Source organism: Augochlora pura, chromosome 11 (assembly GCF_028453695.1).
Source record: "Augochlora pura isolate Apur16 chromosome 11, APUR_v2.2.1, whole genome shotgun sequence".
Taxonomy (NCBI): Eukaryota; Metazoa; Arthropoda; class Insecta; order Hymenoptera; family Halictidae; genus Augochlora; species Augochlora pura.
Window position 1 is genome coordinate 3,867,364 of NC_135782.1, and position 26,046 is coordinate 3,893,409.

Sequence of the window (26,046 nt, forward strand, 5' to 3'; positions counted from 1 at the left end):
TTTCATTTTTACGACTCGTTTGATTATTTGATCAGCCATGCATAATTAAACGCGCGCGACGCTCGCCGATGGCGGCCTGGCCGACCGAGCGCCGGGACATGCGACATGCCCCCGTATAAACAGTTTACACGCACGCGACCCGCGTTTAACGAGAAAGCTCGATATTAAAAGGCGGTCGACGCCCGCGTGAAACGCTCCGCGGTTCGGATACCAGAGATTTTAGGACGGGACACGTGTTACGGCGTTATGGTTAGACGCGATCCTGCGAGGGAATGAGCTCGCCGTTTCGTAGAAACGAGGGAGAATGCGGCTGAAGTGGGGGCTGAAGGGGGGGTGTCTTTTTTCAAAATTTGTATCGTGAGAATGATATTTTATATATTTATTTGACGAGGTCGACGAACAGAGATTTGTTAAAAAAAGATGCGAAAATCGGAGTAGAAAATTGGGCGATGCTAAACGGTGCCGAATTAAGGGTTGTTTTTGTCTTAGCTTTTGAGGATGTTTTATTTCATGAGGCTTTGAATGCTATTGTTAAAATTATGGATATAGCACCAGTGTACTAAAGTTAGGGCAGTTTTAACAGCAAAAAAAGGGGTGCAGCGCCCTGGCCGAGCACCGATGCTCGTTTCCACGGGAACTGGCTCGCGAACGCGCAGCTGTGTTTAATAAATTTTAGTTACCGCGGTGCCCTATTCTTTTCGGATCAGTTCGAACGAGAAATCTATTTTTCGTTGCCCGGAAAAAAAGAGGCGAAATGTTGAAAAAAAAAAGACAGAGCGAGAGAATGGTGGAACAGAGAGTCGGCCCGCGCCACCCCACCCCCGCGAACCCCCGCCGGGGGAGGATCTCGATAAACGACAGGCTACGAGAGAGAGAGCGAACGCAGTTGATTAATTCATACCTCCTATTTCGAGTCCGCGGTCCGTTTCACCGGCGCCGCTTTTATCTCGACTCTTTTTTTTTATCCGCGCGCAGGGGTGTCCGGAAAAGTTTTCGCCGCTCCGGGCTAATGCGAAACGCTAATTTATGCAACTTTTTCATCCGGCGCGCGAGCGCACGCTCGATTGTGTTCGGCCGGCCGACCTGTTGTTTCCCGGCGCGAAAAATACTGAATCTGTTCGGTACGGTTTGGTACAGTTTGGTACAGTTTGGTACAGTTTGGTACAGTTTGGTACAGTTTGGTACAGTTTGGTATGGTCCCCGGAAGAAATTGGCATGTACCTTGACGATGAAGGAAATTGTTAAAGCGATAGTTGGATTTGTTGCTCGTGTTCGGAAATTTGTAGTTTTCGTGGTCGAAAGATATTTTGTTGTAACAATGTACAGAAAATGTATATAGTGTGTATATAGTGTGTAGAAAAATATATGATGTTGTAGCGATACTATACTCTGTAATTAGTTGCAAATTTATTACATATATTATCTGTTAGAAGTATGGATATAAATATAGATACTAGATGTAAATTGACGTTTCGAAAGATGGTCGTTTTACATTTTGAAAATTCGTGGATTTTTTTCCAGCGTGAAATATCGAAACGCCATAAGCGGTCTGTCGATAGCGAGATACCATCGGCAAGGCGCGCAGCGAGCAATTACCCAGTTAGGAGGGGGCGCAGGGGTGCGGATGTCAGCGAGACTGGGTCACGATGTCAAGGGGTAGTAGCAACACGTGTCAGCATTGACAAATCGAACTATCGATGTCATCAACACAATGTCCGTTGTCAAATTAGGGCTTTATGACTAGACTACCGATCCGCGTGCGAAGTAAAAATTGTAGTATTAAGCAAAAATTTGCAGCAAGACAAGCACGACTTTGTTTCGCTCTTAAAAATAATTTCAACAATTCTGAATTAATATATCGAACCTTTTAATTTCTTTTAATTGATTTACTATTGAATTTCGCTGTAATTACATCTCATAAAATTATTGCTATAAAAGCATAAAATGCACAGTCTATTTTTTCACCCTCGTGTCAATTATTATTGCAAATAAAATTGCAATTTTTAATGTCTGATAGATGTAGCATGATCTATGACGGAGTAGATGATTTATTTTTACTTAATTAATCCGTAGGAGATTTTCTAAAATGTTTCGATCTCGCGACGAAAATGGTACACATTGTTGCGATTAATATTTCACGTTGATCCTCTGCGTGCGCCGTTCGCGGCAAACTCAGAAACGGAGGTACGCGATTAAACAGATGCATTATTAATTAGTCCATTTTCCGATTCCGATATGAGATATTTTAGAACGTTTTTCGCCTGGCCGCGAGTAGAAACACACGTTGCCGCCATTAAAATTTCACGGTAATCCGTGTGTGTGTGCACCGTTCGCAGCTAACTCGGCCGTGGAAATGCACGATTAAATAGTGTAATTTGTTGCTACCTTCTCTTGAACAATAAATATTTCTTAGTATATTGTATTACATTTTAAAGTATCGCGTATTTGTGTTCTTTTGCAATAAATATTATCACGCCGGGTGTTACGATATTAAATAATATCAAATAATTTTAGAAAATATTATATAATAATTAGAAATATCAAATAGTTAATGCATACATTTAATTTTTTAATTTCTTAGTTACGAACGGTAGAAAGGAAACTGAATGGGCGATTGAAATTGAATGAAATTGAATTACTCCGTTGAATTAATTTAAATATTGTACAGGTCGCGCGGACGCGTTGCCCAGCATCCATTTAGCAATGTTAACGTTAAGGTGAGAGCAATTTCAGCGGGACGGGCGCGGGATCAAGGTCGACGCCGGGATAAGTGAAAAATTGGGGACGGGTTGAACGAGCCGGGGCCGTTTGCTTTTCATTATAACTTGTACGAGATTAACGCTCGCGGCCCGTTTATTTACAGGGAACGGGTTTAAATAATACGTAAATTGTCCGACAGCGCTGTTAATATGACGGGCTAATTTTAATCCTCTGTCGGCGATGTTCCCGCCCGCCCGGCCGCACAACTTCTCGCTCATAATGCAACCGGTGTCGCTGACCGGTTTTGTAAAATATAATAAAGTGTTATCGCCCGTTGTTATGCCGTGGCATTACGCGGTTCCGGCGCTCTCCCCTCTCCCTTTAACTACCCCCATTCCTCCCTCTCTCTTCCACCGGCTCAACCCTTTCTCTCGCTCTATATATCTATATCTCTCTATCGCTCTATCTTTCTCTCTATTACTCTATCTCTCTCTTTCTCTCTTTATCACTCTATCTCTCTCTTTCTCTCTTTATCACTCTATCTCTCTCTTTCTCTCTCTATCACTCTATCTCTCTCTCTCTCTCTCTTTCTCTCTCTCCTTTTATCACTCTCCCCCACGATACATCGAGCGCTCACAGGGTCGCGCAGCCAGATATTTCAATGACTCGATTTACCGTCACGAATTAATCCTTTCGCCGACATATTCGATCACGATAAAAACGACACGCGATTTACAGCGACAAAGGGGAATCCCTTGTTTTCGCTTGTACGAAATATTTCATGAATCTGGCCCAATTTTCGGTGCATCGTGCTTGCAAATTACACTGCGAATTTTACGAGTACAGAACAGCATTTGTTGTACTTAATTCTATTGTGTGATTAAGAAGGCGACGAAGATTTTATCGAAGATATATTTCGAACGATATTTTCAGTAATTTTTCGAGAATTATTGCGAACGATTTATTGGAGAATTAGTATTTCGAATAATGTTCTGAATAATTAGTGTTCGGAATAATATTTTGAATAATTAATTTTCTGAATAATATTCTGAATAATTGATCGAATAATATAATATTCCAAATGATGTCCCAAATAATATAATATTACAAATAATATCCCAAATAATATAATATTCCAAATAATATCCCAAATAATACAATATTACAAATAATATCCCAAACAATATAATATTCCAGATAATATCCCAAACAAATCCCCCGAATAAAACAATACCCCTTCCCCAAACAAAAGCCACCCCTCAACCCCTAAAAATCCGTAAGATTCCGAAAACACGGCAGCCGCGGTTAAGAAACTCCCGACAGCGAGAGAAGAAAGTCCGGATCCATCAAATCTCTCTTCCTGCCTCGGAATAGGGGCGTATAAAGAGAAGGGTTGCATACGGGGGGGGGGGCTCGCGCGCCAAAAGGTATGCGAGTAGGTGTGTTCGGTGGGTGTCGAAAAGGAGTCGGAAACTCGAGGGGGCACGTGAATGGGAACCGCTATCGTAACAAAATGATCGTCGTCACCTAGAGAGAGCCGGTTGGTAGAAGGCGTGTGCACATCTGGCTTCGCGGTGGCTCAAAGGCAGCAACGGAGACGGAGCGGGGCTGCACACGGCTTCGCGCGCGTTCTTTCCCTGCGGCTCTTTGACTCCGCGTCCCCTCCCCCTCTCCTTTTGTTGGCGTGCATCTCGACAGAAGGAAGTGGACAGAAACGAACGGTGAAGTGGTATAAGTAAGAGTCGAAAGGACGTCGACGGGTGGAGAAACGAGGAGGGGGAGGAGGAGGTGAAGGGGTGTCGGGGGGTGTGAGCGCTAGAGGCCGGCTGGATGGAAAAGGGATGGAAACGGATGGTGTCGCGGCGGGCCGGCTAAGGGAGAGGTGCGCGCAGGGGTTGGGAGAGCTCGGGGGGCGAGGGGGCGGAGGGGGCAAAGGCAGAAGAAAAGATTGCCGCGCAGAGGAGAGTTCCAACGCGGGGGTTTGGCTTCGTCCCACGGAAAGCAATTTCTTAACGTAACCTTATCTTTGTCCGCGGAGTATAGCTTGCACGCCACGTACAGGCCTGTGCAAAGACGCGTATGTGCCTGGCACACAAAGCGACCGAGCCCTCGCAACTTACGTGGAAAACAAGAAATATCTGAATCGCGGAGACCCGACCGGCGGAGGGAGGGAGGAAGGGAGGAGGGACGAGAGGGGAGAGAGAGAGAGAGAAGACCGAGACCCAACCATCGCTCCTGATATTCTACGCCGCGTGCCGTAACTCTTTCGCTCGTTTTCACTGGATTTCCTTCTTACACCCCCGCCGACGCCCGTCGTCGCCGCGCCTTACACACACTCACACACACACACACACACAACCTTCGCAGCAGACAAATCGCCGCCACGGACGAGCGTACCGGAGGCATCCTTCGTGCAACTCGTCTCTGCGACTTCAACGTCACGTGCTCGTTCCGTCGACGAGTGACGCCCTATTCGACGCTACTCGTTTCTTACACACACATACACACACACTGACGGCGAATTTCTTCGAATTTTTCACGGCAGAATTTCTCCATGCTTTCGATCCGGGAACCAGCTCGAAAAATACCCCACCGGTTTTTCGTTCATTTTCAGAGGGAGTCAGATTTGTCTTTCGCGCGATGTTACTCTTTGCCGAGTTTGCTCAGTGGATCTTTAGGGGATGTTTTCATGGTGGATCTGGGCAAAGGAAAAATTGATGCGGTTGTTTGCTGGGTGCAGAGGTCAGTTAGGGAGATTTTCTTGTTTTAACGGCAGAGTTAACGGTACTAGAATCATTTTTAAAAATTGTTACGTTGTTAATGGAAATGTTGTAAATTAAAATTAACCTTAAAATTAACTAAAAAAAACCACATCCCCGTATTCACAAAAATCCAACCAAAGCGTCTCTGAAAACACATCCTCGCATTTCCACCCCCTGTCTGACTTAATTACCAAAAATGCAGAAATTAATTTCTGCCATAACCTCTCCGGGTCGAAACTGAACCATCCACCGCCTGGCAAAAGAGTGGGCGGAAAAAACACAGGTGCACGGTTGAGGGGTGAATTTTACCTCGGATAAAACCGTCTATCTATCAAGCCGATCTCGCGGAGCTCTCTAGAGAGAGAGAGAGAGAGAGAGAGGGAGAGAGAGAGTGAGAGGGAGAGGGAGGTCGAGCCCCTCGCCGGAACAAAAAGCGTTTCCGGTTTTCTTTCGGCGGCGTTGGCCGTGAGGTGTTCGCTGAAATTTTTCGCGGCGCGCGAGCTGATATTAGCGAGCGAGCCCCGATAATGCCGGTCCGTGTAAGGCGGTTCCAAGAGGGGAAAAAAATCGGGAAAAAAGCGGGGGCGGCCTTTCCACATTTATACCACGTGAACCGACAATTCTATCTCTATCTCTCTCTCTTTCTCTCATTTCGTTTCGTTCTTTCCGCGGCCCCACACACCTGTCTTCCTAGCTCCCTGACTCTCTTTCATCCCTCCCCGCGCCGTTCCCCCCCACCGCCGCCGCCCCTGGCCCCGTGTACGGTTTTTTCCACGTGTAATTTATCGACTGGACTCCTCTTTTTTTCTCGCGGATGGCTGCGTTCCTTTGCCTTTCCCCCTCCCTCCTTCTCTCTCTCTCTCTCTCTCTCTCACTCTGTCTCACTCTTTTTCTCTTTCTCTCTTCGCCTCCCGCGAACCCCGCGGCGCTCTGTGCTCGCATTCACACCGGCCTCGTTACGGGGGGGGTTGGGACACGAGGACGCAACGATTTATAGTAACTGCGCCCCCTCCTCCCCGCTGTCGTAGAATATTTTTGGCGGAATTTCTCTGCTCGACCTTTTTCATTCAGCCGCCACCATGGAACGCCCTCGGCGGCCACGACTCAACCCTCCCACTCCCAACCCTCCTCTATTCAAGCAACCCTTCGAGGCGACGGCCATAAAGCTTAAACGGAACTTTCACCATTCGGAATAATGATATATCCCCCACCCTCCCCTCCTTACACCGCGCATCCATTGACCGAGCCACTTGTTTCGCATTTTACACGCCCCCGCCGCGGTGCCGGCGAATGAATAATTCATCGCGCCGGCAATCCGTTCGTTTACAATTAAAATGGACCGGCGGAGGGGGTGTCGCGAGCCGGGATCCACGGCGTCGCGACTCGACGACGGCGACCAGCAAATAAATATCTGAAATATCCTAGATAAATATCCAAAATCTCCAAAATAACAAAATCTCCAAAATAACAAGATCTCAAAAATAAAAAAATCTCCAAAATACAGAAAATACATGGAACAACTGAAATACGAGATAAGTTCATCGTACGCGCAGGGATGGAACAGCGAGATGCTCAAACGGCGCGTAACATTATTTCGTCGCGAGATAGGGGAGATAGAAGAGGTTCGTTACCCTTTTCTATTCGACGGTCGTTAGTTATCCGATTTCGCCCGAACGTTCCTTATCCAGGCGGCGGAACGAAAGCGGGGGAGACTGCTCGCTCGAAAACCGGGGGATGAGACCCGATAAAAATTATTCTCGGGGAAAAAGCCATTCGTAAATGGAATAAATTTCGCGGCGGCGTCTACCGAACGCTTGGTTCGGGAAACCGCGAGATGCCGACGAGTATTCCGCGAACACGAAAAAAAGAGAGAGAGAGAGAGAGAGAGAGATGCGAGGCTTCGAAGAATGCGGCCCGGCTGACGTCGCGCAAACACTCTACGGTGGCGCGTCTCTCGACTGGGGAGCAATTTTACATCGACGCGCCGCAAATGCATCGGCGAAGATGTTGCGTGTCGCGCGATGCATTTGATGGAGATCAATCTGGAGATGGTTAATAAAATAATGATATAAAAATAATAAAAGAAATAATGAAATAGTACAAAGGATGAAAGAGATAATAATATAATAAAAATGATGAAATAAAAATAATAGAAGGGATAATAAAAATAAAAATAATAAAATAGTAGAAATAATTGAGAAAGTAAAATAAAAATAATAAAATGGTAGAAATAATTGAGAAAGTAAAATAAAAATAATAAAATGGTAAAAATAATTGAGAAAGTAAAATAAAAATAATAAAATGGTAAAAATAATTGAGAAAGTAAAAGAAAAATAATAAAATGGTAAAAATAATTGAGAAAGTAAAATAAAAATAATAAAATAGATCGATCTTTAAAAAGTGCGCCAATTACTCTTACTCGAATGTCTCACGAATACGGCAGGTTATGTTCAAAGGCGTTGTTATAAAGGCGATGCCATAAACTTTGAATAATTCTGTCGATAAACCGGAAGCGCGGCGCGGGTGTCCTGAGCAGGAAGGAAGCTTCCCCGTATCGTCTTAACAGGCAAATCACCTAACGCGTTTCCGAAGGGCCGCGGAATGCGTGAAATTTGTAGCGCAACGGCGAATGTCGATTATCAATTATTAGCGAAGTTCGGTGGGGAGTAGGGGGTAGGGGGTAGGGGGTAGGGGGTAGGGGGTAGTAGAGAGGAGGCGCGAAGGACGAAGAGGCGAACGTTAGGTGCAGTTACCATTATTTGAATAGTTCGCCGATACGATCGGTTTCGGCAATGCGCACTGCGGCCACCCGAAGTTTCAACATCCGGATATTGAATATGGTTATACGGAAATTGGGAATAGCCCGGATACCATGGTCGCCGTTACTACGGTGGCCCCACGGCATCAGATGTTTCGATGACAACGGTGCCTGCGCGGCCAATTAGTTTTGAATTCCGCGTAAATCAGCCGCAACAATCTTGCGAGAGAGAGAGAGAGAGAAAGAGAGAGAGGGAGGGAGCGGTCGAGTAATTGGAAATAGTCTTGGTTCCCGTGATTCCCTCGCCGTCTATGGGCTCTTTGAGCCACCGCGCTCTCTCCGTCCTCTCATCGTTCATTAGCGTGGCAACGAGCTTGCGAAAGTTTCCGCATTGACTTGCGCTGCGACCTTTGCGACCTCTGACCCTTCGATACCACGAGCATCGAACCTAACGAGCTAAAAATTAAAGAAACAGCGACTTGCGAGATCGTATACCCCATTCAGCGATTCCTCCATCGCCATCTTCGCTAACTATACTTTTCTTAACCCTTTGCCGTTATTAACCCTTCCCATTACTTAGCAGACTGTTTTATACAATAAACACGTATCGTTAATACCAAAACGCCGCGGAAGAATATTACCAGAAAATTAGAGCAGAAGATTACCGTGTAACAAATATAATTTTTCCGCGCGCCGTAGGAATTTATTAGCAACAAACAAACGCTAATCCGCCGCCGGCCAGCGTAATAACTCGCGACGGGTTAAAAGGTAAGCTGAAAGGTATCTCCCGCTGTCCAGCAATTCCATTAAATCGAGAAGAATGTACGAAACGTTGTGAAAATTTTCTCCACGGTGTTATCATATAGCTTGATATTTTCCTTCGGCTCTTCTCCCATAAATTCGCGAAGTCCGCGTTCTAATTACCGCGGAGCGTTTTCCACCGAGTTGCTCTACTTTCACGTTGCAGCGGCGACTTCGTCGAACCGTACCCTTACGCGCGAACCATTTCGCGTTATTAAACTCCTTGTCGTATCGTTTTCTTCATAGTTACAATGGCGAGTGCCTTTTTCGTTGTAACAATCTCTTAGGAGAGAAAGGAAAATTTATATTTATCGCTTGTCCACATTCGCTCGAGCGATTAACCCTTTTGCGGACTCTCAGACGTCTCTAAAAATTATCGTGGCACGTTTTATAATAATCTTTATCAAATTTACTGATATTTAAGAAATTGTTCAGAGCTATTTATCCTGTTATGTAAGTCGTAAAATTCAATTTGATATTAAAATAAAATTCAAATACAAAATGCTCTAGGTTGTACAAAATGGACTAACACTGAATCTGAAGAAATATTTTCGATTTCCAGACAAAATTGCTCCGACCGCAAAGGGTTAAATATTGACCGCGAGGAAGCATAATTTTAATCCGATTTAAAAGAAAGCAACAACGGACATGCTTAACCCTTTTTTTATATTAATACGAATCTCCGTCGCGAGCCTGACACGTTCAAATGCGTCAAGGGGTTAAGTTACCCCTTGCCCCCACCACGGTCGCGAAACGAATCGAATCAGACGAACGAGAAACAAGTAAATACTGTTTGCGGGGGGGTCTCTGCGCGGGAAAGTGAAACTCGATTCTTGCGGAGCACCTGTAGGATAAAGACGAGAAAGTTGCGCATCCCCGCTTTAAACAATTTCGAGTCAGTGCTCGAGCTAACGGAGGCCCACCCCCCCCGAACTTCCGCGGCGCCCCCGTATCAGAGATTGTTCTTTCCACCCCCCGCACCGGCGCGTAATTGTTCTTTCCGAAATAATAGAATACCGAAGCGGCGGCCGGTTTGTAATTTCAGGCGCGGCTCGCCTGGCCTATTTTCGCGAACTGTTAATTAACGAAACCATTGTCAGGCGGTCGTAACTATGAAACGACAACGGGACGACGTGGAGTACTCTGTACAAATATGTACCTTTCTCTCTCTCTCTCTCTCTCTCTCGCTCTCTCGCACTCTCCCACCCCTTTCCTCTTCCACCCCTCTACCTCCTCCTTTCCACCCCTGACAGAGTCGGTACGTAACCAAACGAATTGACTTCGCGCGTATATATTTCTCTTTCCTCTCCGCTTTCGAGAGCTCCAGCGAAAACTGACAGCGAAACAATAGTTTGTATAGGTTTACCGACTGGAATTTACTACCCTCCTCCTCCGCTATCTGAAGAGAATCGGAGAAATCCTGAATATTAACGCGAGGTAAGAGTTTGGATGATGATCTCGAATTTCCTCGGATTGCTTTCGTTTTGATTTTATTACCGTGTCGAGAAGTTTTTCAATGATAAGATATTGTATATGTAACATTCGTATTTAATAGGCAAAGCGCATTGAGGAAATAGTGTTCATTAATACGGATTTTTTATATTTAATTTTGATTTAACTTTTATTTGTTTTTCAGCGAATTTTAATTCAATTTAACTTCAATTTAATTTTAATTCAATTTAATTTTAACCTCAATTTAATTTTAATTCAATTTAATTTCACTTCAATTTAATTTCACTTCAATTTAATTTCAATTCAATTTAATTTCAATTCAATTCAATTTTACTTCTATTTAATTTTAATTTTAACTTCGACTTAATTTTACTTGAGTTACAATTTAAAATCACCTATTCCCATTATCTTATCTACAATTAAACCTAACCTAGCTCGAGGAGATTTACTCCAAACTCGTACACATTCGAACACACGACCGTTTCCGGTTCCACATCGGCGCTATTAACCCGTGTAATTCGCAGCGGCGATCCCGTGGAATACGTCGACGGTGTCCCGACGAATGGAATTCCATCGTTATCGGCGATCAATCGGTTATCGCGGTGGGGATATCGCGCAAGGAGCTGCGGCGAACAGTACCGCGCGACATTGATGGAAAAGTATCGATGTCAGTAAAAAGAAAAAAGAAATTCATTCATTCAAAAAATTCGTCCATTTATTTTCTTTCGGCTCGCGCGGTACAGTCCACGCTCGCCGTTCGGGTTAACGCGTGCCCGATTCGAAGCGACGGCTCTCTTTTTTATTTATGCAGAAATATCTGTCCGAAACCGCCGGGGGGTGGGGGGAAGGGGGGATCTCTGTAATACCGCGTGATTTTGAAATTCGTGGGCGCCGCCGTGAAAACGAAAATGCCCGGACAAAGTTGCGCCGACAATGCGCTCGCGAGGCAATGCTTGGACATCGGGGGTGAGGGAGGGGGGAAGGGGGTTTGAAAAAGAGCCCTCGGATTACGCGCTCGACAGGATGATTTGTATCGATGTTTTGTGAAAGTGGGATATGCCTTTGGACCGTGCCAAAAGATAAAAGTCGAAACGCTGCGGCGCCAGCGTAAGGGTGAATACGCTTTCGCCTCGCGGAGTACAATGGGGTGGGGGTGGGGTGAGGGGGGAGCGGCTATTGCCGGCGATCTTGATTTGTGAAGAAAATTGATTACGCGCGTATTAAACGGTCTCTATGGCGGCGACGCCGCGCGCCCCACAATCGCCGTTGCTTTTTCAATGGCGGGGGAGGAGGAGGGGTGGGCCGAAAGCTGCCCGCTTTGTCACAGTATCGACGGGGAATTATTGATTCACCTGGAATTTCGCGAAATGCGGCGCTCGCACGTTTTTAATCGCCAATCCCGGAAAAATTAACCCTTTTCCCTCGAGCGACGATTCCGAGGTAACTCTAAAGATTGTTGTATAGTCTAACAATATAATAATCATATATATTTAGAAAGTTATTAAAATTATAATTATTGTCGCAGTCAATTATCGAATCAAAAAGAGTAGAGTCGATTGTGCACAACGCAATGCTTTTTGAAAATTTAAAATTAAAATATTGAAGGGGTCAGCAAGAAATTATGTTCAATATCTAAACCATACATCAAAAAAATAAAACGGGCCAAATATAATTGCAATACTTCCGTTAACTTTTCAAAAAGATTGCCAACCTTTTTGAAAAACGATTGGTTGATCAATTAACCGGTTAATTCGTCAGAAAAAAATCGTATAGACATTTTCCAAGATGGGACTCCATCCTGCCCATACAAACGCGAGAACGCGGCACGTTCGGCCGTCGAATAAATCGCGGGAAATCAGAGGGTTGAATTATAGCGAAAGTTCATATCCAATCTCGGCGAGAAGGTATCGATTGCGCGGAACGATAAACAAAGGGGGGAAAAACCGTCGAATGTAAACGCGTTTTACGGACACGTCGGCCGTTGTCGCTGCGGGTCCCGCGATTTGTGGAACGGCAATGTTTTACGTAATGCCGGGTATTTATGTGCGCGCACCATTGTCGTAGCTTACCGACTGAAAAATTGCCGGCCCTCGGCCCGCACGTGTATGTACACCGGCGACGAAGCGATTCGAGGTTCGACGAAAAAACGAAACAAAGAACAAGAAACGGAACAAGAGAAAAAAAGAGAGAATCGAGTTTCCATGAATCGGTTGTTCAATTAACAACGCTAAGATTCCGGAGAGCGTGGATGGACTCGCGCGAAGGACGGTATAGGATGTGTTCGCGAACGCGATGGACGGTATAGGATGTGTTCGCGAACACGAAGGACGGTATAGGTTATGTTCGCGAACGCGAAGGACGGTATAGGTTATGTTCGCGGACGCGAAGGACGGTATAGGATGTGTTCGCGAACGCGAAGGACGGTATAGGATGTGTTCGCGAACGCGAAGGACGGTATAGGATGTGTTCGCGKACGCGAAGAACGGTATAGGATGTGTTCGCGAACGCGAAGGACGGTATAGGATGTGTTCGCGAACGCGATGGACGGTATAGGATGTGTTCGCGAACGCGGAGGACGRTATAGGTTATGTTCGCGAACGCGATGGCGTGATCGCTCCGATTGCACAGCCAATTTTGAGTTATACGCTGCGTTCGCCGTAATTGAGTCGTGCTCGGCTTTGAAAGACACGAAGCTCGCTCCTGCGGGGCTTGGAGGGGGGGGGGGAGGGGGAAGGTAAAGCGTCCTTAAATATCGCGTGATCGTGGATTTCCGTCAGTCGTGATAGCGATTTCGACGACAGCCTATTCCCGACGATTCTTTCCGCCGCCGTCAGTCTCGTCGAGCGGATTGCAAAGTGCATTCGGCCTTCTTCATTATTATCGCGCCGCTTTTATTGGAACGCCGAAAGCGTATATTTGTTCCGTAAACGATACCACGGTGTCGGAGTTATTTCAGAAATGTGTTACTGCTTTCTTCGTAATTTATTTATATTTATTGCTTTGTGTTTAGCATTTGTCAGTTCAACCCCTTTATCTATTTAGCGAACGCGATAGCTCGCTTATCTAGGTACTTTGTATTTACTTAATCATAGCGATTATATATTTTTATACCGATCTATAGCTTCTTCCTAATTTTATTAGATTTATGACACAACTCTCCGATTTTCATTTGAGGCGATTAAATGTTTCGCGACCGTTTTGCAGAGGTTTTCTGGCAGAGAAAATATGAATGAAAACTCACCCTCGATGACAGGTCGCTGTGGCTTGTAGGACATGTCTGTAAAGAGAAAGGATTAATATTAGTGAAATTAGTCACGGTATGTACAGCGAAAGAGTTAAGAATTGATTAGTGGGAGGCGTTCGCTTAAGCGAGCATTAACCACCACCTGTCGGTGTCTTATACTCAATATGTATTTTAATATCGCATAATCATTCAACTTAGATATCAATGCATTTATCTTGCAAAAATATCAGCCGTCAATTTGCTTATATAAATTGCTATCACGAGTCTGACTCGTTATTATACTGCAATTGTTCATTCTAATAACAAACCTTGAATGATCGTTACAAAACAATATTACAATATAAAACGTTAAAACTCGCTAAAAACCATCGTTTCAAAAATTACAAAATAAACTCCACCAAATCGTCTAAACCCATCGAATAACATGATTCAAGCATCGGTCACAGGTATAGCAACAATTCCGAAACAAATATCATCGTGTTCACCGATGCGGTGCAACAAACAACGACCATCCCCCCATCGACAGTGACCAATAAAAATCGCGTTCGATCGAGCCAGCCCGAAAACACCGTGTGTACTCGCCTTGAACAAGAAAGAAGATTAGGTTCAATCACCCTCTCCTCCCCCCTCTCCACCCTCCCGGTGAAAAGGAGCTCCATCGCGCGGGCGAGATCCAACTACAATTTCGTGTACGGGCGTTCCACTCTCTCACCGGGGTCACGAACTTTCGTCGACTTTGTCGCGGGGCCACCCCCGCCCTCCCCCCGGGACAACTGTAATTAACGTCTAAGCGCTAATCAGCCCGATCCGAGGTTTCTCGGGACAACGAGACTCGAGGAGGGAAGACTTAGAGAGGTGAATCGGGGTTAAGGCGCGGGCCGGGCCGGGCCGGGCCGTGGCAATTTCGTGGAGCAAATAACAGGGAAATTCAGGGTCCCGCCGAGTTGCGCAACATACTAGGCACTCCTGACGGTTCCTCTCTCTCCCTCTCTCTCTCTCCCTCTCTCTCTCTCTCTCTCTCTCTCTCTTGAAACTTTTAATTATCCTTTCCCGGGCTTCCTTTAATGAAGAGGTTCCCGCCATCCGTCGCGGCCCTGCCACGTATGACGTTGAAAATAATTACAAGTTTCTGGATGAATTCCGGTACAAGGCGCGCCGGCGACGACGACGACGTCGACGACGACCAATGCTTTCAACGGTGTGTAATGCTGCCGCGGCTTGGTATCGATGTTGCCCTCGTTACGTTATGGCCCGTGTCATAGACGCCGACGCGAACAATACCGCGAACGGAGGAATTTACGATGAGTCCGCGGACCTTTCGTTATTTCCAAGCCCGAGGATCCAACCGCTGCTGCTGCTGCTGCTAAGATCCGCCAAGTTTCTTCGACCAGAAGCTAACTTTTCTCCCCGCGCAGTCATTGTTATTAGAATACACAATGGCAGAAGACAGCGCTGCTTGTGTGGAGGTCAGAGTTTCTGCCGTATCTCTGTTAAAGGGTAAGTTCGAGTCGATAGGGTTTCCTTGCGACGAATGGTCAAGCTTGAGATAATTGTTTATAGAAATATTAAATGTTGATCTTGAAAATCGTGCTTAACCCCTTGCACTGTAATAACGAGTCAGACGAACATTTCGTACATGATTTATACGAGAGAGTCGATAGGGTTTCCTTGCGACGAATGGTCAAGCTTGAGATAATTGTTTACAGAAATATTAAATGTTGATCTGGAAAATCGTTCTCAACCCCTTGCACTGTAATAACGAGTCAGACGAACATTTCGTACGTGATTTTATTAATATAACTGCCAGTCGTTTCGATGAAATCTTCTATATTAGAAGTTTATGAAATTTGAATTTTCTATGTTTGGCAATGGAAGTGAATCGAAACGATCGAGAAATAAAAATCCTGTCGTTCCATCGAGAAAATTATTGAGAACTAAAAAATACTAATTGACAATGTTCTGAAAGAGATCGTGGAAATGGTTTTCAAATATCGTTCGTAGAAATCGTCCTTAAAAACCATTTCTACGAGCCACTTTTATCCTGTTAATCATGAGCGACGTATTCGGTTCAAATCTCTTATCTAATTCGCCACTTTTCAGGACACTTTAAAATATTTCGGACGCGCGTTTTAACTTTTAAACGTAAATGGAATATTCCACATCCTCGTTAGAGTACCAGGCGCAATTATATTTGATTCTTTGCGCTAATTCCAAAATTACTTTACGTACCTCGCTATTTTTATTATGCTCATAATAATGTTATAACATTATCGAAGAGTACCAGCGACATTTTTATACTGTCACGTTGTTTATCGGTGTCACGGAAATGTCAAATCTTTTTGAGGATGTGATACTTTTTTAGTGGCCAAAGGAGTAATTTTTGAATTGGTGAATAATGTTTATGATAATACAAAAGTGATTGATATGACTGAAAATATTAATATTAATAATAAGAAGAAATATAATAGTAAATAAGTCAATGAACGGCTGTGATAATACAAGAATTTTTTAATTCCAGAAAAGCACGGCCAGTAACTGATGTGACTAAAAATATTAATGAAGTAACTATGGCGTCGATGCAACTATAACTTTACTTCGCAAACTATAACCTCACTTCGCAAACTATAACCTCACTTCGCAAACTATAACCTCACTTCGCAAACTATAACCTAACTTCGCAAACTATAACCTAACTTCGCAAACTATAACCTCACTTCGCAAACTATAACCTCACTTCGCAAATTAAAATCTCGTCAAATACAAATCCAATCTCGGATCACATCCGCTATTAGACAACTTAATGTTTATCCTATCGTCGAAAAAAAAGAAAAAACAAGAAAGTCGTGTCCGCCCGCGACAAATATGTATTTTCGCGTGGCGTTATTGCGGCGCGCAGCTGCGGGACCCGTCCGAAGCCCGCGCCGCGCGCCGTCGACGTTGATATGAATTGCAACTAACGTCCGCCGTCGGGACGCAATAATTCTTGCAATTAAATATACGTTACGGGCCCGGTGGATTTTTTTTTAAAGCGGCGCTGTTTTGTCGCGCGAGGGCCGGCCGGCCCGCTTGAATACATTAACGCGGAAATATCGTTCGCTCGCCGGTGTAATTCGTCACGCATATGCATTTACGGTAATCCACGCACACACACACACACACAGCAGAGACAGACTCACACCAACATAGATAGACAGAGACTGACACTCAGACACAGCGCCGCGGGAAAACGATTTTTCGAGAGGCACAAATGCATTTTAAATTTCCGCCGTCGCGCTCGAAACACGCGCGCCACGCTCGCGGAAACGCTCGGAAAAAATATCGGAGACGGATTAATAATAGAAAAATCGATGGCAACGTCGACGGCGGGATCGTCGACGACGACGTTTCCGACGTCCGCGATATTCTCCGCGAACTCGTTTCTCGAACGCGATATTCGCCGCGAAGGCGTTTCTCGTTCCACGAAACTCGCCGCGAAGTCCGTCGCTCGTCCGCGACGGAAACGAAGCGGCGCGCTTCGGAAATTACTTGTTGTAATAACGATGTAATTACGGCGGACGATTCATAAGGACACTCGGGCACACAATTCCCCGCGTAGGTGAACGGCGCGCCCTCGATAACGGTCGAATTTTATCCGCCGCCGCCGCCGCCGCGCCCGGAAAACCGGGATTTCATTACCTACGCGAAATTGTTTCTTAATTAGAGTCGTTCGTCCGCGAGAGCGCTGCGGAATCAACCGTTTAACTAACCCCCCTCTCCTCTCCTCTCTCTCTCTTTCTCTCCGCTCCGCTCGTGATTGTCCCCGGGCACGAGATGTTTCATTATCGAAATTTAGGGGCGCGTTCGGCACGGAGAACGGCCGGCAAGATGATGTCGTCTGCCTCGATGGTAGTTTAACAGATATTTTAATAACAATTTTGCGGAACGTCGAAGACTGAAAAATGGAAAGATTGTTGGTTATGCTAAGAATATAATTCCGGGGGAATATTTATTGGAATAAATATTGGTTAATTGCAATTGTGGCGTACGATGTAAAAATTAAAGGTAAAGGAGGCCGAATAAGAATAATTAAAATAATATACATTAAATTATAAAGAAATCGCTCGTTTAAGATGATACAAGAATAATTGCATTAATATATAAACTGGCTTATAAGAAAATAAATAACTCGGTTAAGGTGGAACAAAAATAATTGAAATAATATAGAATAAATTCTGAAAAATACTAAATAACTCTGTTAAAACAGGAATAATAATTAGAATAATACGAAAACAATATATAACCCAATGAAGCCGGAACGAGCGTATCAGAAATAGCGCAGAATAAATAACTCAATTAAAATGAAATAAGAATAATCAAAATAAAATAAAATATAAAATAATACAAGAATAATCGGATACGAAATAATATGAAAATAATACGAAATAATATAAGAATAATCGAAATAATGTAACACAAAATAAATTACAAAAGTCGGATAACTCGTTTTCAACTGGAAAAAGAATGCTTCGACGAATCCAACAATAAGTCACAAAAGGGGTTGATACAGAAGAAGAATAATTCGAATAATACGTTAATAAATTATTCGATATCCGCGGATTCGTATTGCGTTCGCACGGGGCCGGCGAGTCCGCATTTACAGAACATCTCGCAATTGCTTTCGTCGGGGTCGGCGGGCGCGGAGGAAAAAGCATTCCGTTGTTTGAAATTTTTAATATCTATTTTCGTCGGTGGCCCGGCAACGCCCCCGCCCCTTCTCCTCGCCCCTCCCCCGGTATCTGTCTCAATGGCTCCGTTAAACGTAGGGGCAAGCTCCGACGGAACAAATAGCCGGCGCGCAACACGAAAGGGGTAAGGGAGGAGAAGGGGAGGGAGGGAGAGCACGTTCCGCGGAACAAGCAATTACATATTTTCCAGACTTTAACGAATGCGCGTAACAACGTTTTGTACGGCGGGCGGCGGGCACAATGCCGCGGAAAAATTCCTCGTTAAATAACTTTTTAATGAAAGCATTTCCACGAAATATCGCCACTAAATACGTATCATTCTGCCGGGCCACGCCGCGCTTGTTCCCACACCCTCCCCACCCCCTCCGGTAACCGACGCGTCTTCTTTCCGTGACGCTTCGACAGCGGAAAAAGGAACAAATCGTTGCTAATGTTTTTTTACTGCAATAAATTGTATTGTAGCGGTTGCGTGAATTTTTAGAGCGGAGGAAATGTTTGAGGTAATTTTTGGAGCAATTTTTGGATTTCAAGGAACCATTGAGCAGATTAATAGACCTAATCGAATTTAGCTCTTCTGTTAATAATATTTAAGTATTTAAATAAATATATGTAATATGGGATATATTTTTCCTTTAATATTTTAGTAAAATTGATGAGGTACTTATTGTTGTAATTTAGAAGAAAATTGTGCACTGGTTAAGCAGAGCATCCTCGAACCTAACCTAATTCTACCCCTAACCTAATTCTGTTCTCTTATCATCGATATTTAAGTATTTAAATAAATATAATAGTAAATATAAATTGTCTGCTTCTTTCGATACAACTGACAAAGTACTCATTATTATAATTACTTAGAAAATCGTGCACAGCTTAAACAAAGTACACGCGGACTTATAACTGAAGCGGACTCTCCTTAACCAAACAACCCTCGAACCTTATAATACCGAGCCAACAATAATTCCCCCGCAACGTCTCGCAGCAGAATGCATTAAACTAATGAATCAGCATCGTCTGAGATCGAACGAAAAGACGAGCGAGCCCCGTAGCGTTCGCTTCGGTAACGAGGCGATTCGGAATGCAAATCGTCCCGAAGCGAAACGACTCTTCGCTGGAACGCGAATCGAATCAGAAATAAATCATACGTATTTTATCAGGAGAATTTAATCGCCGTGATTTATCGCGAATCCGAGATTAATTCGGTCGACGAATCTCAGAACGGCGGAACGTCGTTCCTGTACAGTCTATATCCCGCGCTGTTCGCCGGTGACACCAACGTGGCGTCATTGCTGAAACGACGTTACAACAATAAATAATAAAAAATAAAATTTCAGGCCAGTCGTTATTTGCCGGTGACAGCAAAGTGGTGTTTATAATGTTATTTTATATTTGCACGTTTCAATAATTATCACACAAAAGAATAAATATTATTGTCTAAAAAAATATTAAATAAATATTATTGTCAAAGTCTTTTTCAAGCGAAGAAATTAACAAAGAAGAAATTGGTTTCTTCGAAATTATTCCCGGCCCCTGTTTCACTGCGCGAACATACGGTTAGTGAAAGGGTTAAAGAGATCGCGTCGAACCAGCGAGAGAGAGAGGCCATTAAAACCGCGAATTAAGACGCGCCGGATTGAAACGTCAAAAGAATCCAATATCGCATATCCGAGACGATCTCTGGTGGGGGGGAACTATTTATCGGCACTTAGGCGAAATTGCATCAGGGTTTCCGTGGCGAAGTCCTAGGGTTCGCGGGTTCACCGTGCGCGCGTGTGACACGGTGCGCGCACGTTCCCTTCCCCCTTCGTGCAGTTCGTGCCACGCGGCACTGCCGTGAACCGGCGATATGTATGCAATCCGGCCTCTATGAGAACTCATGCGACCCGATACCAACGCCGATATTTCCCCCCCCCCCCCCCCTTTCGCGGCGCCTCTCTGCGGGTTGACGCACATGGGGAACACGTGTCGCCACTCCCACGAAACGATTGATAACACGGTCGCAGCCCGGACGTCTTTGCGCGAGGACGTCGCATTGTGTAAATTGTTTTTAGAAATCTGCACGGTTAAATTTACACGGCCTATCCTATAGTCTCGTTGCAGTGCTCGTAGCTCTTGGCGGTCTTGTAGAATTTATTTGAAGTATTGCATTTCATCGAAGTTTTATTCAACTGAGTTTGCTTCGGATATTATTTGTTGAAATTATTTAATGAAATAATAATTCTCCCAGAAATTATTTGATGAATTTATTCGAATAAAATTGTATTCTATGAATTCGTTCGAAATAATGGTAAAATAAAATCGTATTCAAAGAATTAATTTGCAATATTATTTATAGGTGTCCTCGGAATTATTATCTAAATACAATCTTATTAGAATAATTTATTCTGAAATTCTTCCTTCCAGAATAAAGTAAAATTAAAACATCGATCTTACACAATAAAAATCATTAAATTAAATCGAAGAACATTCCAAATATATAAGAACACTACAGCCCCACCGTCAATTTATAAAAATACTAAAAAACAAAATCGATATCTTCTATACCTTCCGAATCGTCCTATTAACTCAAACGATTTTCCTCACCCATAAAAGCCCCCTGTAATTGTTTAACCGTCGCAGCCGGCTCGCTGTTAGTTATCCGTACAGCTCTCGTAAATCACACGGTATATAGTACGAGCTATAGTGCGAGTAGTATCTGTACGAGCCAACAAAGGAAAGTCGAAATTACTGGAGCGAGCCGGAGGATCAGGGTTGGAGAAGAGAATGTACACACGGCCGTGCCGCGGCATCTGGGCGGAGACAGGCCATCAAACGGTATCAGAATGTGCATCGTAGAGCCGGATAGCCCCGTTCTACCGGATATCCAACAAGGCGGTACGTGAAAAATTGACGGTGTCTTGTAAGCCGCCGGGGGGCTTACTACGCCATATATTGGTTTTGTCTGAAACGGCCGGAAAACTGTGTCAAAAGTCGTACGCGACGCCGGAACCGGGTAGACAACCGCGTTTCCCTTTACCGTGAAATTTTTAGAGAGGCCGACCCCCTCTCTCTCTCTCTCTCTCTCTTCCTCTTTCTCTCTTGAATAGAATTGCAAGACTTAAAACTGACTAATGGTAAATAAATAGTGAACCTTTTAGCAAAATAAATATTTTCTACCTGAAATACGAAAAATAAATATTCGATAAAAATTATAAAAACTATAAAAATCGTGACATCCTAGAACATATAAATTTTTAATATACATATTCAGCATTAAAAGAGCACCTCTTCCTTTTTCAATAAAATAGAAGAAAAATCGAACCGTTGAACAAAATCGACCGACCAGGCGCAAACTGTTATAAATAATATTACTAGAGAGGTCTGCCTAGAAGAGGTAAATCTAAAAGTTGGACAATTACGCGTACCCTCCGGGCGGATAAAGTCGCGCGGAAGACAAACAGTCGCGGTTTTATTCGGCAAGAAAAATTGTTATTTTCGGTGGGTGGCACCTAAATCGAAAGGATTTACAACTGTATATGGAAACCGTGACGGTGGTGGTGGAGGTGAGAGAGGGGAGGGCCGCCGTCTCGTATATCGGGGCCATTTTCCGAAGGAAGAATTTCACGCGTCGTGCCCGCAGACGCGATATTTCATTCTCCTTTTTTGCATTCGACAGCAACGCCAGAGGCGCGGGGCTCCGGGGGGTGGGCGTCCGTGAGTGCGGCCGCCGGAAATGGCGGTGGAGCACTTTCGATTTTCCGTTTCCTCCCCCTTGTATACCGTGGCGAAGACGAAACATATATATATATATATATATATAAAAATATATAAGCCGGTGTCAGGTGGCGCCGTGAAAAAATATCAATGCGAGTCGCTCGCGTCCCTTGGGAATTATTAGATTTGCTCTAGCGTGAATTAAATTAAACAATTTCCTATCAAATTTTCTAAATCAATTTTCTGTATGCAATATATAGAATATGTAAACGGGAATATAGAATTTTATGGACGAAGTCGATTTGAATTGCAATTTTTAATAAAAAATGTTTCGCGGATTTTATTCTGCTGTTCGATAAATTTAATTTCACGATTGATGGCGGTGATAAATATAATAATTACAAATACGGTAATAATAAATACAATAATAAATAATAGTAGCAGTAACTTCATTTATTGACAGTTTCGCCCCTTCGTTACAGAGACAGAAAATAAATTGTAGCATTTACGCAAAGGGTGGCTATAAAGCAGAGAAATGAGAAGTAGCAAAATATATATATAGAATATAATTTCATTTCATTAATTTACAGTATTAAAATAATGTTAATCTCAAATTTAATACAATACACTTATCACATATACTGTTATAATTAAAACAGATTTAGTAACTTCATATTTCTCTAAGCACATTCCTTCCCGATAAATAGAGAAATATGAAGTAATTAAATCTGTACGAATTATGATAGTATATGTCAGGTTATGTAAGATTTTTATTTGCTTAGAAAAAAAAAAGATTTTTATTTGCTTAGATAAGGCATTTCTCCCCAATAAATGAGCAAATAAAAATCGAAAGAAAGGGTAAAATCCTGAGACAATTATCCTAGTAGAATATTCTTTCCTAAAAGTTTCCCCGAATTTCGTGAAAACGCCGCTTTCCTTTGAAGGCAGGTTGGCCAGGCGCAGTTCTCTGATCGGAGAAACGTAATATCGCGAGGGGCTAATCGGACAGTCAAATTTTTTGGGGGAGGAACGGTCGACGGCAACTACCGAAACTCGGTCGTCACCTCTCTCTCTCTCTCTCTCTCTGTCTCTCTTTCTCTCTCGGTAACTCCGGCGACTGGAAAGCGTGGAAAAAGCTGTTCCGATCGGGGCCACTCGTGCCCGGCGATTGATTCTCCCGATATTTCAGGGGGAAACTTTGCTACCCGATCAAGGCGCGGCGAAAAATGAAGAAAGTTTCTTCGCCGGTCGGCCACCACGCTCTCACGTCTTCCGTAACTGTGCCCCCACGTGCGCGATATACCCGACTCCTCCACCAAATTCTCGCGATCCCGCGTACGCCCATTTGCGAATCGCTTCGAAACGTTTCGGTCGAAGAGAGACTGACTTTCGGTTAAACGTTTCGATCCACGAGATTGCTCGTCGGCGAGATAATTGTTTGTTAATCGCTTTCTGATCGCGTGAGAAATTTTCTACTATTTAGTAGAACTATTTAGTAGAACTATTTAGTAGACAAGGTTAGGGTACTAGGCGCAGGGTTAACGTAAAAAGGGCACTTTTCGCCAGGGCTGCGCGAGTCGATAATATCGTCCCTCCGACACTAAAAGGGTTAATCTGCGAACTCAACGAAGCCGGGTGTCGTCGCCACGGCCACCGTATCGCGAACAGCGTCGTTCGCTCGATTAGGACAACCAATGAGGAGTAAAGGGTCGCGATTTCACGGGGTTGGTTGCTCGACGATGGCGCCGTAGAAAACACGAAGGACAAGGAGGAAGAGGGCGATGGGGGTTGGTAGAACTGGAAACGGTCGTGTTAGCAGGGGCCAGAAATTACAAACTCGCCGTGGAAAGTTCCCGTCTACGGGAGTTCGACGGCCTTAATAAGCTGCCGCGCGTTGCCACGCGCAGTTTTTCCGAAGAAATTTTACCACGGCAGTCGCGCCGGGCCGTCGAGAGGAAATGGCGCGGAAACGCCTCGCCTTCCTCCTCCGCCCCCTCCCAGCGAACCAAAAGAAGGGAAAAAGAAACAGCCGCGCGACGCGACGACGCGGCATTTATTAAATTAAACGTCAGCTTCCCTGACAGGGCTTTCCCAGACGCGGTCCTCGGCCCGACTTCCGTTCCACTTCTTCCGCGCCCGAAACCTTAGGGCTGACCCTGTCGACCCTTTGTTTAACCGTGATTCGCCTGCCACAGCTATTTTTATTATCAGCGCCCGGGAATAATATTGTTTTTGACACGGATGCGCCTAGTTGGCTATTTTCGAGGTTAGGATTCTAAAAGGGACATTTTTTAGGGCATCATTTAATAAATCGACTTTCCGCCCTTATTAATAACCTATAAATCAATCCTAATTAATAACTAATAAATAAATTATACTACCCTACGCTTCGCTATTATTACACAATTTTTCACATCCCTTCGTCAATCGATGAAATAAATAGCGACTTTCCACCCCTATTAATAACCTATAAATCACTCCTAATTAATAACTAATGAATAAATTATACTACCCTATTCTTCGCTATTATTATACAATTTTCCAAATACCTTCCTCAAACAATAAAATTATACACATTTAAACAATTATTTAAACAATAAAAAATTTGTCCAGGCGAGTGACAGAGTAAACAGTTAACACAAATAGGAGACAAGGTATCGCGGGGGTGTGCTGATTACCTGTTCGCGAGTGGAATCGTGGGAACAAGATAAGAGAGAAAGAGAGGGAGAGGGAGAGAGAGTAGGAGAGGTGGTCGGCCACTTTGCCGGCGGGCGCAGTAAATGGTGTTCCCGGGGGCGGTGGATCCGTAATGGGAAAACTATTCGACGCAAGTAATCGCAACAAAAAGGGCTCGGATTCCTGCAGGAAATGATCCTGGAAAGGACTCTCGGAACGGGAGCTTCTTACCCTGATACCGGCCGGCTTTTTCTCGCCGCGAAACTTTTCGAGTTTCTCAAAGCCCCGGGACGGCGGCGAGGAGGGCGCGAAAGCGAACGGCCGGGAACCGTAATGGAGCAGCCCGAACGGAGCCGCCAACGGAGAAGAATCGGAGGCCGCGAGAGAGGGGTGGACGCCGGTAGACCAGAGCGAGCAAGAGAGAGAGAGAGAGGGTGGCTGCGAGAGAAGGAGTTAGCGGGATTTATCGGTCTCGGACTTATTAACTCCTACGGCGAAGTTAACATTAATCTTGGCTCGAACTCGGTAACTCGCGAACAATCCCGATCGCGACCGATTGCTGCGACCTTTTTCCCTATTGGCTACCCCGCCGTGCCCCGTCGCCGTCTTCCCGGAATTCACCGGAATTCTTTGGGAGACCGATGGAAACCCTATCTCTCCAAGGCGACTTTCATTGTCCTTTTCTGGACGACGTCGCGCGCGGTCTGATATTTCGATATTCCACGAATTTTAGTCTAGTTTTTACTGTTTGATTTTCTTTGTCTACCTTCGCACTATCTTGAATGCAAAGGGTTCAATTAAATGGTCCTTAAACTACAAAAAACTCTACGATTTAAATACGATACTTAAATACATTCACTCCGAGCAATTGAATACAATAAAATTTTGCCTATTGTATTTCTCTCAAAGAAAAATTGATATTTCTATACTGAATAAAATAATATTTCTATACTGAATAAAATAATATTTCTATACTGAATAAAATAATATTTCTATAATGAATAAAATAATATTTCTATACTGAATGAAATAATATTTCTATACTGAATAAAATAATATTTCTGTACTGAATAAAATAATATTTCTATACTGAATAAAATGATATTTCTATACTGAATAAAATAATATTTCTATACTGAATAATATAATATTTCTATACTGAATAAAATAATATTTCTATACTGAATAAAAAAATACCGGTTCTCGTGGTCCGGTGAAGCAAATGCTAAACTATAGATC